Consider the following 17,994-nt stretch of genomic DNA (forward strand, 5'->3'; position numbering starts at 1 on the left):
TTAATTTGTTTACCGTTATACACCTGCCCACCGGATGTTTTAATGTCATTCGAAATGAATGGCGTTAGCATCAAATAAGATAATTGGGTTGCTACACTGCAATATTTAGTGCCATTAGAATCGAATGACTTCGAGAAACTCATTCGGTTTCGCCCTCGAAGCGAATGTATACTCTCTACCCAAGAGACTAGGTAAACTATGATATTGAGTGCTCTTAATTTGAGCAGCGTTCATGTACAAAGGTAAATATTTTGCGTATATAAAAGCATCTGTCACATTAACGAGAGAAAAACTCCACGGCAGGCTATCACAACATGTTTTTTACTCTCCACCTCAGTGGCCATCTGGCCTGCCATCGCTTTACAAAACTTAACGGCCACGTGTGTTCACGTACAATTTCAAGATACACAGCAGCTAACCGGTTCACCTGCTGCAACTGAGCGTCGTCATGTCAGTCACATCGTGCTCAATTTATCAGCTAGCAGTCCCCATACGTGGGCCGATCCAGAAGATAGTGCAATGCCGGATCGACCCGCGGCGGAGATGAAGCAGGCGTTTAGCACGCCCCATACGGGGGTCGATACCGAAGTTAGTGCAATGCCGCATCGACCCTCGGCGGAGATGAAGCTCGCGTTAGGCACTCCCTATACGTGGGCCGATCCAGAAGGTAGTGCAATGCCGGATCGACCCGCGGCGGAGATGAAGCAGGCGTTTAGCACGCCCCATACGGGGGTCGATACCGAAGTTAGTGCAATGCCGCATCGACCCTCGGCGGAGATGAAGCTCGCGTTAGGCACTCCCTATACGTGGGCCGATCCAGAAGATAGTGCAATGCCAGATCGACCCGCGGCGGAGATGAAGCAGGCGTTTAGCACGCCCCATACGGGGGTCGATACCGAAGTTAGTGCAATGCCGCATCGACCCTCGGCAGAGATGAAGCTCGCGTTAGGCACTCCCCATACGTGGGCCGATCCAGAAGGTAGTGCAATGCCGGATCGACCCGCGGCGGAGATGAAGCAGGCGTTTAGCACGCCCCATACGGGGGTCGATACCGAAGTTAGTGCAATGCCGCATCGACCCTCGGCGGAGATGAAGCTCGCGTTAGGCACTCCCTATACGTGGGCCGATCCAGAAGGTAGTGCAATGCCGGATCGACCCGCGGCGGAGATGAAGCAGGCGTTTAGCACGCCCCATACGGGGGTCGATACCGAAGTTAGTGCAATGCCGCATCGACCCTCGGCGGAGATGAAGCTCGCGTTAGGCACTCCCTATACGTGGGCCGATCCAGAAGGTAGTGCAATGCCGGATCGACCCGCGGCGGAGATGAAGCAGGCGTTTAGCACGCCCCATACGGGGGTCGATACCGAAGTTAGTGCAATGCCGCATCGACCCTCGGCGGAGATGAAGCTCGCGTTAGGCACTCCCTATACGTGGGCCGATCCAGAAGATAGTGCAATGCCAGATCGACCCGCGGCGGAGATGAAGCAGGCGTTTAGCACGCCCCATACGGGGGTCGATACCGAAGTTAGTGCAATGCCGCATCGACCCTCGGCAGAGATGAAGCTCGCGTTAGGCACTCCCTATACGTGGGCCGATCCAGAAGGTAGTGCAATGCCGGATCGACCCGCGGCGGAGATGAAGCAGGCGTTTAGCACGCCCCATACGGGGGTCGATACCGAAGTTAGTGCAATGCCGCATCGACCCTCGGCGGAGATGAAGCTCGCGTTAGGCACTCCCTATACGTGGGCCGATCCAGAAGATAGTGCAATGCCAGATCGACCCGCGGCGGAGATGAAGCAGGCGTTTAGCACGCCCCATACGGGGGTCGATACCGAAGTTAGTGCAATGCCGCATCGACCCTCGGCAGAGATGAAGCTCGCGTTAGGCACTCCCCATACGTGGGCCGATCCCGAAGATAGTGCAATGCTGGGACACCCGCGGCATAGGGGAAGGAGGCGATAAACACTGCCCATACGTGGGCCGATCTCTAAGATAATGCAATGCCGGGCCGACCCACGGTGGAGGTACAGTTCACCATTAAGCGGCCCACCATACACAGCTTCGCTGGTCACCATTCTTCAGAGAGTGGAAGGGCACTGAGCTTTTTATTCCTAATGACGCGCGCCAGCAAACAGAGTCTAATGCCAGTAACGCTCACAAATCTAATCGGGAGTGTGCATATTGTTCTCGCACCCCTTGTGTGGTATACCGTAGCGCTGTGGTGTTTCTTGCATAATGTAGGAGAACCGACTGTACAGCCAGAAGTGCCCGATTGGGCACATGCGTTTAAATCCATGAACTTGATTTGCGCTAAGATAACCTGTTCAATTTTCACACGTGCCTACTGCACCATCAAAATGCCGGCTGCTTTTAACTGCACCAAATAAAACTACTTATGGAGTACAAATATTGGTAACATCATTTTATCATTTGATTATGCAGGTTGGTAGCCTCTAGATAAGGAGTAAGCTGAGAAGTGTGTGTACTTGACGAAGCTATGTTAACTTTCAATAATTGATCTTAGGTGGCTAAAGCAAATGAGTAGTTTCGAGCCCGTCCTCGAGATTACCTAGCCAAGCGAAGAACTTTTGATTAAACATGCGTCTGTAAGAGCTATCTGAACAAATTTTGCAATTAAACCCTCTCTGAAAGCGCAAGTGGTGCAGAAAAAGCAAGTCTGTAATGGCACGTACGCACTGGCGAATCCGGCGTCTGCAGCGAACGGAATTCTCCTGCCGCCGAAATTCGCGTCGTGCACACTACTTGCCCACCGAGCCGCCGGAACGCTATACTGAGCGATATGCCCTGTAGGACGCTCACCTCCATGCAAACGCGGGGTATCCCGGATGTTCCCGTGACACGAAACTAGAGGGTACTGGAATGGGATGGTTGGTCCAGTGGCCGGTTTGGCAAGCGCCGAGGATGTTCTAAAAAACGCTGAAATTGCGACGGCGCTGCCATCAGCTTCTGCTGAAGGAGGAGGAGGAAAAACATCTATTGAAAAAGAAAAAGGACAAGCAGGTGTTTTTCTGCCTGTGCGGGAGGCGCCCTTAGTGCAGGGCTCCTGCGGCTCTTGCTGTCTCCCGGGCCCACCGCACCAGTTGCTGCTGGTTATAAGGGTCCGAACTAGTCAGCACGGCCTCCCACTGCTCGGGTGCGGGGTTGGGTATTTGCAGGCTGCCTTCATGTTGAAGGAGGCCCATGTCGTGTGATAGAGAAAGGCGTAATCGTTACTAAGGGGACATTTGTATGAATCTAGTGGAGGGTGTATTGCGTATAGTCTGCTTAAATGGGGGTATGTATTGGTTTGCAATTTTCGTCATCTTACGGCGTCTTCACGTGAGAGGGTCTTGTGTGGAGGTGGGTATTGTCGTCTGTTCAATCTGTGGTGTTGTAGTATGGCGTTATATTGTAAAGGTACGGGCTCCATTGATGCGGCCGTATCCCTCCCTTATGGCGCCCGGGAGGCATGAGCTCGGGCTACAGCGTACGCACGCTGATTTCCACGGAGGTACTCGCGTCTTGGAGTCCATACTATTTCAACGTCCGGGAATTGGGAGGCTTGTTTGAGGAGTCGGTGGGCAATTGAAGATATTCTGCCTCTCGCGTAGCTACGGCAAGCTGCCTGGGAGTCAGTAATAATTGTGACGTACTCGTTGGTTGGACTAGAGGTGATGGCCAAAGCGATGGCTGTCTCCTCCGCTACGAGGGCGCTGGCAGTGCGGACCGTCATCGAGACCACCTCTTGTAGGTTATAGTCGACAACGCTGGCTGTCATGGCTGCTTTTTGGGGTACTGCGCGGCATCTGTGTATAGTGTGGTGGGGAGACTGCCATAGTTTGTCCGTAGAGTGTTTGCATGAGCTTGGCGATGACCGGCATGACGTTCCGGGTGCATGTTTCTGGGGATATGGGCTACCTTGATGTGCTCCCGGAAGTTCGAGGCCAGATGGATTGCTTGTTCGTGGCCTCTGCCGTGTGTGGGGGCGCTAGGACTGTTTTTCCTGTTGGTGTGAGGGCTAGGCGTTCTCGTTGGCTTGTGAGGTGGGCGTCTATAATTTCTCTTATTGTATTATGGGCGCCTAGGGCTTCAAGCTGGAGTGTCGGTGTTCCCTGTGGTAGGCCGAGCGCTTGCTTGTGTGCTTTCCGAACAAGTACGTCTAATTGATATATCTCCTTGACAATGAGGGGTAAGTACGGGGTAGCGTAGGCAATGCGGCTGATTATCAGGGCCTGGAGGAGCTGTGTTATGTTGTTTTATTTCAGTCCGTATCCGTATTGTTTGGCGGTGATGCGGGCTGACCATTCCCATGACTTGGAAGGTGGTCTGCTTGAGTCGTTGGATGGTGTATTCGCCTTCACCGTCCTGTTGTATGCGGAGGCCTAGAATGTGGACGCCCTTTACTGTGGGTATTTCTTTGCCGTCGAGGGCGAGTGTGATGGGGGTATTTCATTGAGTTTTGTTCGTGATTTCTGTCGAAGGACTGATAGTTGTGACTTTTCAGGGGAGCACCGGAGACCACTTGTTTTTGCATATTGCTGGACGACGTCGGTCGCTTGTTGAAGGGCGTCTTGTTTCTCTCCGTCGGAACCAGTGGTGGTCCGCATAGTGATGTCATCGGCGTATATTGTAGGCCTGATTCCTGGTATTGCGTTGAGTTTGTCAGGTAATTTCATGATAGCAAGGTTGAAAAGGGTGGGTGATAGAGCAGCACCTTGTAGGGTTCCTTTGTTGCGGGTAGGTAACGTCGGGGTTCTGAGTGAGCCAATGCCTATTGTGGCCGTGCGGTTGCTTAGAAAGGCGCGTATGTAATTGTAAGTATTTACACCACAGTTTGTGAAACGTAGGTTTGTAAGGACAGCATGGTGAGCCACATTGTTGAAAGGACAGCCTCCAATGTACAGCGGGAGCGACAATTACGACCTCGACAAGCCGATCACTATCACTGAGGTGCAACAAGCACTCCATGCACTCATACGAAACATCACCTCAATCAAGGACAAAATACGTAACAAGTTCCTGCACAATCTGGATTATGGCACCATTCAGTCTCTTACTGACCTCTTTAATCATCATCGGTAACCGGGTACTGTTACGTTTCGCCTACGACGCGCGATATGGCCGGCGCGGATGCAACGGACGTCCGGGCTTCGTTCAAAGCGGCGGACATTTTGGCCCGTTCGGAGCGGCCGCGACGCATCCCCGCCGAGCGCGTCCCGGCATGTTCAGTGCCACGTGTCTTTGTGTGTGCGTGTGTGTATGTGTGCCCACGCTTGTCAAAGCGCGGCAGCCGGGGAGAGGAGCTCCCCCAGTGTGAAGCGAGGAGGTCTGACCGGCGCCGGCCCGGCTGATGCGTCACCTCCTTGTCCCAACGTGTCTCTCAGTCCGTCCGTCGCCGCTGTCACGTGGTGTCGTCCCGTGACCTTCCTTCTTGCCCGCGACGCCAAGAGTATAAGAGCAGCTGCCCCCGGACGCCAGGAGAGAGGCTCCGATTTCTTCTGTTGAGTAACGTGCTCTCCCGTCTCTCTACTTCGGTCGACCTGACCGCCCGCTCTTTGCGATGCTAGAATAAACAAGTTGTTCTGTTAGCAGTCGCCTCATGCTTTGCTGGGACCTTCGGATGCTTCCAGTGTGCCCCAGGCCGCCAGGCCAACGCTACCCTTGGGGCTTGCGACCCATTTGCAACAACGGGCGCCAACGGTCCGGTTGCAAGAACGGGTGTCAGCACTGAGGTTCCAACAGCTGGTGGCAGCGCTGAGATTCCAACAGCGGGTGCCATCGGTGCGGTTCAAACATCTGGTTGCCAGCGGTGAGATCGCGACAACGGAGGCCAGCAGCGAAGATATGCGGTTGACTGTATGCTGAGCAGCACAACGACCATCCGGGAGCAGTGCAACGAGCCCTGTGTGATGACTGGTTGCCTGCAGCGGAACGACTGCGCTGAATTCTTGGCTGCGAGGTTTGGTGAGTGCGGGACTTTCTTCTTCTGAGTTTTGCCAGGCTTTTGTTAGTGTCAGAAACAGAGCTGGTAATTGTGGTTGTCGTTGCTGCCGGGTTAGTTGCGGCAAGACAATAGTAGGCAGTAGAGAAAGCAGCATTCAGAGCAGCCATGGATTTGAAGTCGTTGCGCAAACCGAAATTGTTGGAGCTTGCAAGAGAGTTGGGTTTGGATGTCTCAGACAAACTCAGAAAACCAGAACTGCTAAGGGCTATTTTTGAGTTAGGAGCTGAGGATGACGAGCTGTCGGAATGCCTTGAGACCATTGAGGAGAGGGAGACGACAAAAAGACAGGAGCGCGAACTTAAGGAGCAAAGAGAGAAAGATGAGCGTGAACGTAAAGAACAGATAGAACGAGAGCAACAAGAGAAAAAAGAAGAGCGTGACCGTCAACACGCTTTGGAAATGAAGCGTCTCGAGTTAGAGATGGAACGCGCTCGTAATGGAAGTCAGGCGCACGGTGCAGGAGAACGAGTCTTGTTTAAAATGACTGACCTGATGCGGCCGTTTAAGCTTGGAGAGGACATTGGTTTGTTCCTGGTTAACTTTGAGCGAACGTGCGAGAAGCAGGGGTTCTCTCGGGAAACGTGGCCACAGCGCTTGCTCGCTTTGTTACCCGGCGAGGCGGCCGACGTAGTCGCTCGCTTGGAGAGAGAGGAGGCAGAGGATTTCGACAAAGTGAAATCGAGTCTGCTAAAAAAGTACAGGCTGTCAGCGGAGGCGTTCCGTCGGAAGTTTCGGGAAAATGAGAAAGGTAAAAGTGAGTCATATACAGAGTTTGCCTACAGGCTAATGTCTAACATGCAGGAGTGGCTCAAAGAAGAGAAAGCGTTTGGTGACCACGAGAAAGTTCTGCAGTGTTTCGGGCTAGAACAGTTTTATAGTCGGTTACCTGAGAACGTGCGCTACTGGGTCTTGGATAGGCCAGACGTTAGTACGGTGGCTAGAGCCGCTGAGCTAGCCGAAGAGTTTGTGACGCATCGGGCTCGCGGAGCTAAGGACAGTCAAAAGGGTGAATTTGGCTCCAAGTTTGAGAGGCCGAAGTTCACGCCCATGAGAGCAAAGGGGGACACACGTAGTGCGGATGCGAGTGAAAGCAGTCCGACCGAACGTAAGGAGACGGCGGCAGCCGAAGCCGAACGCAGAAAGCGGTTCGAGACGAGGCAAGCGCGCGTGTGTTATACGTGTCAGAAGCCGGGTCACTTTTCGGCGCAGTGTCCAGAAACAAAAACAAAAGTTGTGTTTTTGTCATTATGCAGCACTGACGAGATCATGAAGCTTCTCGAGCCTTACATGCGAGACCTCCTCGTAAACGGGAAAGAGTGCCGAGTGCTTCGCGATTCCGCAGCTACAATGGATGTAGTTCACCCCTCTTACGTAGAACCCGATATGTTCACGGGCGAGTGCGCATGGATCAAGCAAGCCGTGGAAGCTCATAGCGTGTGTCTGCCCGTAGCAAAAGTGCTTATTGAAGGACCTTTCGGAGCACTTGAGACGGAGGCGGCAGTGTCATCTATGCTGCCCCCCCAGTACCCGTACCTATTTTCGAACAGGTCCGATCACCTCCTGCGCGAGAAGAGGCTTTTGTTTGGTGAGGCTAGCGTTCAGGCCTTAACCAGATCGAAGGTTCGGGAGCTCGCTGCAAAGGCGGTAGTTGCGAGGCCGACGTTGTCGAACGATGAGAAAGGGTCCGAGGCGCAGCAAGCTGATATTCAGAGCACGCCCGAACTGGATAAAATTGAGCCTGTAGCGTTAAAGGCACCAGATACTGGAGAAGAAATTCCCGATGCGGGAAAGTTAGAAGAGCTATCTGCAGATTTGCTCGTCGCGCCTACGTCAGACGGACTTAATAGGTTGCTAAAAGTCAGCCGGTCGGCTTTGGTAGCCGAGCAAAAGAAGGATGGCAGCCTAGAAAACATACGCTGCATTGTCAAGGAAGGTGTCGCCAAGAAAAATGCTCGCTTTGTGGAAAGAGGTGGGGTCCTGTACCGGAAGTATATAGACCGCAGGAGAGTGGAGTTCGATCAGCTTATCGTGCCTCAGTGCTATCGTCAGGATCTGTTGCGCTTGTCGCATGGGGGTTCGTGGTCCGGACACCTAGCAGTTAAGAAAACTAAGGACCGTCTCTTGCAAGAGTACTATTGGCCAGGGTGTTTTCGGGACGCAGACCACTTTGTGAAGACATACGACACCTGTCAGCGGGTGGGCAAACCAGGGGACAAATCGAGGGCGCCGTTGAAGTTGGTACGTATCATTACGGAGCCTTTTAGACGGCTCGTTATTGATACAGTGGGACCTCTGCCGGTAACAGCCACGGGGTACAGACACATTTTGACTGTGATCTGCCCAGCGACAAAGTTCTCTGAAGCAGTGCCGCTTAAAGAACTCAGCTCAGTTGAGATAGTCAATGCACTACTGTCCATATTTGCGCGAGTTGGTTTTCCTGCGGAAATCCAATCAGATCAGGACACAGTGTTTACTAGCGCTTTGACGACAGCCTTTCTCGAAAGGTGCGGGGTAAAGCTGTTACACAGCTCAGTGCACCACCCCCAGTCGAATTCCATTGAGAAGCTCCACTCCGTCATGAAGCGCGTGTTGAGAGCATTGTGGTTTGAAGAACAAACTGACTGGGAGCTGTTTCTGCCTGGGGTGATGTTTGCATTGAGGAGCGCGCCGCATGCGGCTACGGGGTTTTCGCCAGCTGAGCTAGTGTACGGTCGCTCGCTGCGATCTCCGCTTCGCATGCTTCGAGGTGGATCACTGCCCTCTCCAATGGCTGCAGACCATCTCTTTCACAAATGGCCGCCTCCTGCGCTGGAGCCTCGCTTTGCAATAATATTCCTTTGAGGTGCGTTACAAAAAGGGGAGTCTCAACGGTAACGCCGATGGCTTAAGTCGAAGCCCCTAACGTGGAAATCAGCCTCAAAATTGTTTGTTATTGATGTTTTTCTTCCTGAGGCAGGATTTTTAACATATTGCTTTTGTGTAGTGTTTCAAAGTGATGATGTGCTTTCTAGTGCAATTTTCCGATTTGTGGACGCGTTCTGAGTGCTGCTATAGACTACTGTAAGGAGCTAGGCAGTAGTATAAAAGGGGAAAGAGCCTGGCATGGCTTAGTGAGGGTTGTGCCGTGCTTGCTGACTGAGCGGCTGAGTTTCGACGCAGTTCTAACGCTTGCTGGGAAAGAGAACAAAAATGGCAACTCTCCTGAAGTCACTTTGCAGTGTCCTGTGTGAACCTGAACGTGAGAACGAGGCCTTCTCGGTGCGCTGCGCTCAAGAAACGCCGAGGGACGACCGACTTCGGTTGTGAGCATCATCGAGCGACATCCCTCCGGACAGCGGATGCAGTCCCCTGACCATCGGGATCTCCCTCCCCCGGCGGGGCGGTCTGTTACGTTTCGCCTACGACGCGCGATATGGCCGGCGCGGATGCAACGGACGTCCGGGCTTCGTTCAAAGCGGCGGACATTTTGGCCCGTTCGGAGCGGCCGCGACGCATCCCCGCCGAGCGCGTCCCGGCATGTTCAGTGCCACGTGTCTTTGTGTGTGCGTGTGTGTATGTGTGCCCACGCTCGTCAAAGCGCGGCAGCCGGGGAGAGGAGCTCCCCCAGTGTGAAGCGAGGAGGTCTGACCGGCGCCGGCCCGGCTGATGCGTCACCTCCTTGTCCCAACGTGTCTCTCAGTCCGTCCGTCGCCGCTGTCACGTGGTGTCGTCCCGTAACCTTCCTTCTTGCCCGCGACGCCAAGAGTATAAGAGCAGCTGCCCCCGGACGCCAGGAGAGAGGCTCCGATTTCTTCTGTTGAGTAACGTGCTCTCCCGTCTCTCTACTTCGGTCGACCTGACCGCCCGCTCTTTGCGATGCTAGAATAAACAAGTTGTTCTCTTAGCAGTCGCCTCATGCTTTGCTGGGACCTTCGGATGCTTCCAGTGTGCCCCAGGCCGCCAGGCCAACGCTACCCTTGGGGCTTGCGACCCATTTGCAACAACGGGCGCCAACGGTCCGGTTGCAACAACGGGTGTCAGCACTGAGGTTCCAACAGCTGGTGGCAGCGCTGAGATTCCAACAGCGGGTGCCATCGGTGCGGTTCAAACAGTACGCTACCAGCAGACTGGAAGCACGCGGACATCATACTCATTAGAAAGCCAGGCATACTTTCCAGCTTAGAAAATATGAGACTACTATCACTGACTTCATGCCTAGGCAAGCTTCTGGAACATGTCATTCCGAACCGACTTCAGCCTTACCTAGAATCCAGCGACCTCTTTCCCGAAACAATATTCGGACTCCGGCCCCACCTTTCTACCCACCACATCCTTTTTCAGCTGAAGGAACAAGTCCTTGAACACATCTCACCACACAACACCGGAGCGTTTCTAGCACTCGATCTCAAAGGCGCTTTCGACAATGTGGCTCAACATACCATTGTTCTCCTGTAGCTTCGCCTATTTCGGCAGCGCCCACTGGCTGAGGCGAGCTCACGGGCTGAGTGGCTGTCGTCAGCTCGACGCACCATCGTTGTGGCGTCGTTAGCATTGTTTCCGTCGCTCTTTCGCCCTTTTATTGACTGCAGGTCGGTTGGGAAGAAAATCACTGTTTCCGCCACCGAGTATCAGAAGCAGACGCAGCAGAGGGAAACGTCTGTCAAGGCTCCATGCAGCTGCGGTAGGGTCTCCGACGCGACTGCGTCCGACCGACGTGCGGAGCCGCTCATTCAGGTGAAGCCACGAATTTTTAAATAAAAAAAATGTTCAGCGGAGAGCCCACCGTGGACCCACTCCCCCTTTCTAGTACACGCTATCAAAACTGCGCAGTTATCTCCGCTCGGGTAAAGTTCGCGTGTTTTTATTTTGGCCGCTTCATCACTGCCTGCAACGACATAGTAAACCCTGAGACGATCAGCATCGACAACAGGACAACCTGTACTCCAGGAAAAGTTGTCGCGCGCTCCTGCTTGTCCTCAAACGTCAGAGCCACCTTTAACCACGTCTACTCTCCTGAACACCAAGGACACTACTATATGGCCTTCCCTGCCATCTAGGAGAACAGTAGTGCAGCCGGTACGCCAGCGTGACCATGAACCTTCACCGTCGGATGGGCAAATCAAGGCAATGCTTGCACAGATGATTCGTTCCTTGCGAATGCTGCTCATCGGAGTTCAGACGCCCGTTGCCAAGGCTGCGGTGCAAATTCTTGAGGCACTAGAACCAGTGCTTGCTGCTGTATAAAAGCTAGCAAACGCCATGGCATCATCAACTTCACGGTTGTCACTACAGGAAAGGATAAGCGGTTCCGTAATATTCCAGTGGAACGCACGAGGTCTACGGGGTCGCCTGGGAGATTTTAAACAGAGAGTGCTCAAGCATCGGTTTCCAGTTATCGTAATATGCGAGCCGAATATGACATCGCCATTTAGACTCTCTGGATACGAACAATTCGCGTCTGTAACAAGTGGAAATACTAGCAAAGTTTTACTATGAGTGCGATGTGACCTGACGTATTCGCTAAACCAAGTTCCTGTGCATATGCAGCAACGAGTACGTCTCTATAACACTGAAGCTAAAGCGCCGGATAATCTCGATCATTGGTGGCTATATTTCCCCTAGGGGAAGATCTGACTCTGTACACCTAAAACTTGTTCTTGACTCTTGCCAAGGACCTCATATTATTGTAGGCGATTTCAACGCGCACCACCATCTTTGGGGTAGTAGGATCACAAATATTCGAGGAAGACAACTTCTTAACTTCACAAGCAGCAATGATCTCACCATCCTGAACGACGGCTCACCAACATATCTACGTGGAACAACATACAGCAGCTGTCTCGATTTAGCTATCGCTTCACGATGCCTTTCGTCTTCTGCTGCCTGGTGCACAGATGCTGAAACGTATGGCAGTGATCACCTACCTACTTACGTACAACCGAGGTGGTTTACAAGACTTCCAAGTTCTCATACGCGACGCACTGACTGGGATGCCTTTCAGAACAAGCTAGAAGAATCCTGCAACTCTATGATTTCACCGAAAGAGATTGAAGAGCGAATTACAGCAGCAATGCACGCAACATGCATCATCCAATCATCAAATTCAAGAACATCCGTTGACGTTATATATGAAGAGCTGCGGGCTGTTCGTCGTCGCGCCGAGAGGAAATACAGGCGAACTAAATTGATATCCGACTTGAGGACGTCACGCCGTGTGCAAAAGAAAATTCAAAGATACTTAGACAAGCTCGACAGACAACGTTGGAGGTCCTTTTGCACCAGCCTGGACCCCAGAAAACCGTTGTCCACAATATGGCATGTTGTACGAGCACTACCATCTTCTCCACAACAGCTACGTCCCTTCCGAGCTTTGGCTATCATCCAGACGCGCAGTGAGAAGGAAATCGCGGAATATTTCTGCATACACCTCTCTGGATCTACAACATCGGTGGCTTCAGTGCTCAGGTGTGCTCCTCCAACAATGGACGATCGTCTCGACCTCCCATTCACGCTGCAAGAGCTACGTGCAGCGATTTCCTCTTCAAGACACTCAAGTGCGCCTGGTCCTGATGGTATTACCTATTCCACCTTGCGCCATCTAGGCCCTCGAGCGACTGAAGAGCTCCTGGCTTTATATAATCTCTCTTGGTCCTCGGGAACTGTGCCTGCACATTGGAAGACAAGCAAAATTGTGGCATTACGCATGGTTTTGACGTGCCTGGAGTGGTTTTTGGAGAAACGTAATATATATCCAGACGCAATGACAGGCTTCCGAAAGGGTAGGTCGTCAATCGACAGCGTCGTCGACCTAGTAACAACTGTTCAACATCAGAAACGTCGCCGTCGATTAACGGCTGCTGTCTTTCTAGATATCAAGGGTGCTTTTGACAACGTTCTACATGATGCAATTTTAAATGCCCTAGAAGAATGTGGCGTCGGGGGACGTATGCATCAGTGGATAGCCAGCTATCTTCAAGGGAGAACAATATTCAAGACAACTCCAGACGGTGAAACAATGAACCACCCCGTCTATCGTGGAGTGCCTCAAGGAGGTGTATTTAGCCCAACTTTATTTAATATCGTTCTCATTGGACTGGTCAAAGAACACGCACGCACAGTCTCGGTCTCTGTGTACGCAGACGACATCTGTATATGGACCACGAGCTTAACGCGCTTGCAAGTGCAAACGAAGCTGCAGCGCGCGGTGTCAATAACGTCGACATACCTAAACAGTCGCGGACTGCAGCTCTCACCGGAAAAAAGTGTAACCATGGCATTTACACGGAAGTCAATGGCCTGCTACCCCGTCATGATTAATGGGAAGATTATACATTCATTAACCCACTTCAAGTTTCTCGGAGTCACCATCGACCGTGACTTATCTTGGTCGAAGCACCTCTCTGGATTAAGAAGAAAGCTGGACAGCTTTACTCAGATCATTCGACATATGTCTGCAAATTCATGGGGGCCATCCAAGTCATCTCTTCTGCAGCTCTACCAGGCCCTTTTTGTTGGCTACTTCCGCTTCAGTGCGCCTGTACTTTCTCGGCTTAGTACAACTGCTATACGCACGCTTGAAAGTGCTCAGGCTCGCGCACTAAGAATTTGCCTACGTCTACCACGATGTGCGTCTACTTGGGGCACTATTGCAGAGGCACGTGCGTGTCCAGCTCGAGTTTATCTGCAACATGAGCCATTGCGAGTGCATCTAAGGCTACTGACTAGACACAGGAATCATCCACTCGCGAACATCACAAGGGTACGGCCTGTGTCCGCTTACTCAGAAGCCGTGTTGTCGCAGCAAGACTTATTGCCGTCGGACTTCGAACCGTATGACATACCGTATATACTCGTGTAAGGGCCGCCCTCGTGTAAGGGCCGCACCCCAACTTTGAAAGCACATGGTCGCAATACAATTTGTTCCCATCGTCTTGTTGCGCCTATCGCTTAGGCAACTCGTCACAGCAAAGCTCGTTGGACGAATGCGTCACACGGGCCCGATCCAACAGAGCAGATGCGGATGACATCCCGCACCAGTTTTGCCGTGCACTCTGTCATGCTGGGATTCCACTGCACAAGGCTGATGGGCCCCTTGGCCGCCTCTTTCGAAGCAGCTGTACGGCGGCACGCACAGTGTCACGTAGTCATCAACTACATGAAATACCTACATGAGGTCAGTGCGAAAGACATTGAGACGATAAGCTCTTCGATAAAATACCGGCCCATTTCCATCGCCATTGGCGAGTCGCCGGAACTGCGCGGACCTCCGGCAGTGGCGGTGCTTGCAACAGTCTACGACGACGAGCTTCCTGGACGTAGGACCCTTTTGATAGACTTGCGAGTAGTGTAACGCGAGTAGTGTAGTGAACAGTGTAACGCAGTATCAATTGGCATGTTGATACAAACCGCTCTTCAGAAGGTTGGAAAGGCCTTAGCCGACGTAGCTGTGCTGTGCTTTGATTAAGCTTCCTAGATGCTGAAGCTTCACAAAGACTTGCAACTCTCTAGCCCCGATTTCGAGCTACTTCACTCCAAAGATTCGTGCTACCTACTCAACAACGCTCTGGAGGATAAAATTAAGACGAGAGAAGAAAAGCGACGATGCCAAGGAAAAGTGTTGATAAAATTGCACAAAAAGGCCTGGAGTGCGGCCTGATCCCGGTGACCAGAACCGGTAAAGCACACCCTCACCGAAGTAGGATTGGCCACCCTGGTGCAGTACTAGGCCACAACCTCCTATATGAATACAACAATCAAACCCCGGCCCTCAGTCCCCAGCAGCTGCGAAGCAACCGACCTCGGCTGCGGTCAGACCTGCGACGCAGTAGAGGGTGCTAAGAATCCCTGGTTCCGGCCGGACAGGCCGCCATTGGAATCTGAACCTGACAGCGTTTACCGCTAGAACGTTACCTAATGAGGCGAGTTTAGCAGTGCTATAGGAGGATTTAGAGGACAGTAAATGGCATATACCAGCGCTTAGCGAAGTTAGGAGGACAAAAGAAGCATATACAGTGCTAAAAAGCGGGCACGTCCTGTGCTACCGGGGCTTAGCGGAGAGACGAGAACTGGAAGTCGGCTTCCTGATTAGTAAGGATATAGCTGGCACCATACAGGCATTCTATAGCACTAACGAGAGGGTGGCAGGTCTTTTTGTGAAACTTAATAAGAGGTACAAATTGAAGGTCCTACAGGTCTACGCCCCTACATCCAGTCATGATCACCAGGAAGTCGAAAGCTTCTAAGACGTGGAATCGGCGATGGGTACAGTCAAAACATAATACACTGTACTGATGGGCGACGTCAATGCCAGGGTAGGCAAGAAGCAGGCTGGAGACAAGTCAGTAGGGGAGTATGGCATAGGCTCTAGAAATAGCAGGGGAGAGTTATTAGTAGAGTTTCCAGAAGAGAATAATATGCGGATAATGAATGCCTTCTTCTGCAAGCGGGATAGCCGAAAGTGCACGTGGAGGAGACCGAATGGCGAGGCTAGAAATTAAATAGGCTTCATACTTTGCGCTAACCCTGGCAACATACAAAAAATGGACGTGCTCGGCAAGGTGCGCTGCAGTGACCATAGGATGGTAAGAACTCGAGTTAGCCTAGACTTGAGGAGGGAACGGAAGAAACTGGTACATAAGAAGCCGATCAATGAGTTAGCGGTAAGAGGGAAAATAGAGGAATTCCGGATCAAGCTACAGAACAGGTATTCGCCTTTAACTCAGGAAGAGTACCTTAGTGTTGAACATATGAACGATAATCTTATTGGCATCATTAAGGACTGTGCAGTAGAAGTCGGCGGTAACTCCGTTAGACAGGATACCAGTAAGCTATCGCAGGAGACGAAAGATCTGATCAAGAAACGCCAATGTATGAAAGCCTCTAACCCTACAGCTAGAATAGAACTGGCAGAACTTTCCAAGTTAATTAACAAGCGGAAGACAGCTGACATAAGGAAGTATAATATGGATAGGATTGAACATGCTCTCAGGAACGGAGGAAGCCTAAAAGCAGTGAAGAAAATAGGAATAGGCAAGAATCAGATGTATACGTTAAGAGTCAAAGCCGGCAATATCATTACTAATAAGGATGAGATAGTTCAAGTATAGCTGAGGAGTTCTATAGATATTTATACAGTAGCAGTGACAGCCACGACGATAATGGAAGAGAGAATAGACTAGAAGAATTTGAAACCCCACAAGTAACGCCGGAAGAAGTAAAGAAAGCAGCTATGCAAAGGGGGAAGGCAGCTGGGGAGGATCAGGTAACAGCAGATTTGTTGAAGGATGGTGGGCAGATTTTTCTAGAAAAACTGACCACCCTGTATACGCAATGCCTCATGACTTCGAGCGTACCGGAATTCCGGAAGAACGCTAACATAATCATAATCCATAAGAAAAGGGACGCCAAAGACTTAAAAAATTATAGACCGATCAGCTTACTGTCAGTTGCCTACAAAGTATTTACTAAGGTAATCGCAAATAGAATCAGGAACACCTTAGACTTCTGTCAACCAAAGGACCAGGCAGGATTCCGTAAAGGCTACTCAACAATAGACCGCATTCACACTATCAATCAGGTGATAGAGAAATGTGCGGAATATAACCAACCCTTATATGTAGCTTTCATTGATTACGAGAAAGGGTTCAATTCAGTCGAAATCTCAGCAGTCGTGGAGGCATTACGGAATCAGGATGTAGACGAGCCGTATGTAAAGATACTGAAAGATATCTATAGCGGCTCCACAGCCACCGTAGTCTTCCATAAAGAAAGCAACAAAATCCCAATAAAGAAAGGCGTCAGGCAGGGAGATACGATCTCTCCAATGCTATTCACAGCGTGTTTACAGGAGGTATTCAGAGGCCTGGATTGGGAAGAATTGGGGATAAGACTTAATGGACTTAGTAACTTGCGATTCGCTGATGATATTGCCTTGCTTAGTAACTCAGGGACCAATTGCAATGCATTCTCACTGACCTGGAGAGGCAAAGCAAAAGGGTGGGTCTAAAAATTAATCTGCAGAAAACCAAAGTAATGTTTAACAGTCTCTGAAGAGAACAGCAGTTTACGATAGGTAGCGAGGCACTGGAAGTGGTAAGAGAATACATCTACTTAGGGCAGGTAGTGACCGCGGATGCGGATCATGAGGCTGAAGTAATCAGCAGAATAAGAATGGACTGGGGTGCGTTTGGCAGGCATTCTCAGATCATGAGCAACAGATTGTCATTACCCCTCAAGAGAAAAGCGTATGACAGTTGTGTCTTACCAGTACTCACGTACGGGGCAGAAACCTGGAGGCTTACGAAAAGGGCTCTACTCAAATTGAGGACGACGCAAGGAGCTATGGAAAGAAGAATGATGGGTGTAACGTTATGGGATAAGAAAAGAGCAGATTGGTTGAGGGAACAAACGTGAGTTAATGACATCTTAATTGAAATGAAGAAAAAAATGGGCAAGGGCAGGACACGTGATGAGGAGGGAAGATAACCAATGGTCATTAAGGGTTACGGAATGGATTCCAAGGGAAGGGAAGCACAGCAAGGGGCGGCAGAAAGTTAGGTGGGCGGATGAGATTAGGAACTTTGGAGGGACAACATGGTCATCATTAGTACATGACCGGGGCAGTTGGAGAAGTATGGGATAGGCCTTTGCCCTGCAGTGGGCGTAACCAGGATGATGATGATGATGACGATGATGATGAAATATACACAAGCAAGATGTTCCTATGTGGCACATTGTCGACTATACTCGCTCACCTCTGTTCAAGCTTTCCGGTTTCTTACACCGGATCATTCCGCCACTCGTTCGAAAAAGCGGTACTGACGTACGCAATTGTGGTGAATTTATTGAAAAAATACGGCACTTGTTCCTTCTCATGATGACGTCATGGTTTCATTTGATGTTAAGTCACTATTCACACGCGTTCCAGTAAAATTGGCTGTAAAGGCTTGTACCGCTGCCCTTAAAGCTGACGGGTCGCTGCCCGATAGGTCTCCGATTGACGTTTCAGACCT

The 17,994-nt window shown here is 51.2% G+C and overlaps 1 protein-coding gene across 4 annotated transcripts in view; it reads right to left on the bottom strand.

The window, feature by feature from the left end:
* Positions 1–17,994, bottom strand: part of LOC135921739 (sodium/iodide cotransporter-like) — a 95,173-nt gene that overhangs the window by 45,982 nt on the left and 31,197 nt on the right. The window lies entirely within an intron of this gene.

Source organism: Dermacentor albipictus, chromosome 8 (assembly GCF_038994185.2).
Source record: "Dermacentor albipictus isolate Rhodes 1998 colony chromosome 8, USDA_Dalb.pri_finalv2, whole genome shotgun sequence".
Lineage (NCBI taxonomy): Eukaryota > Metazoa > Arthropoda > Arachnida > Ixodida > Ixodidae > Dermacentor > Dermacentor albipictus.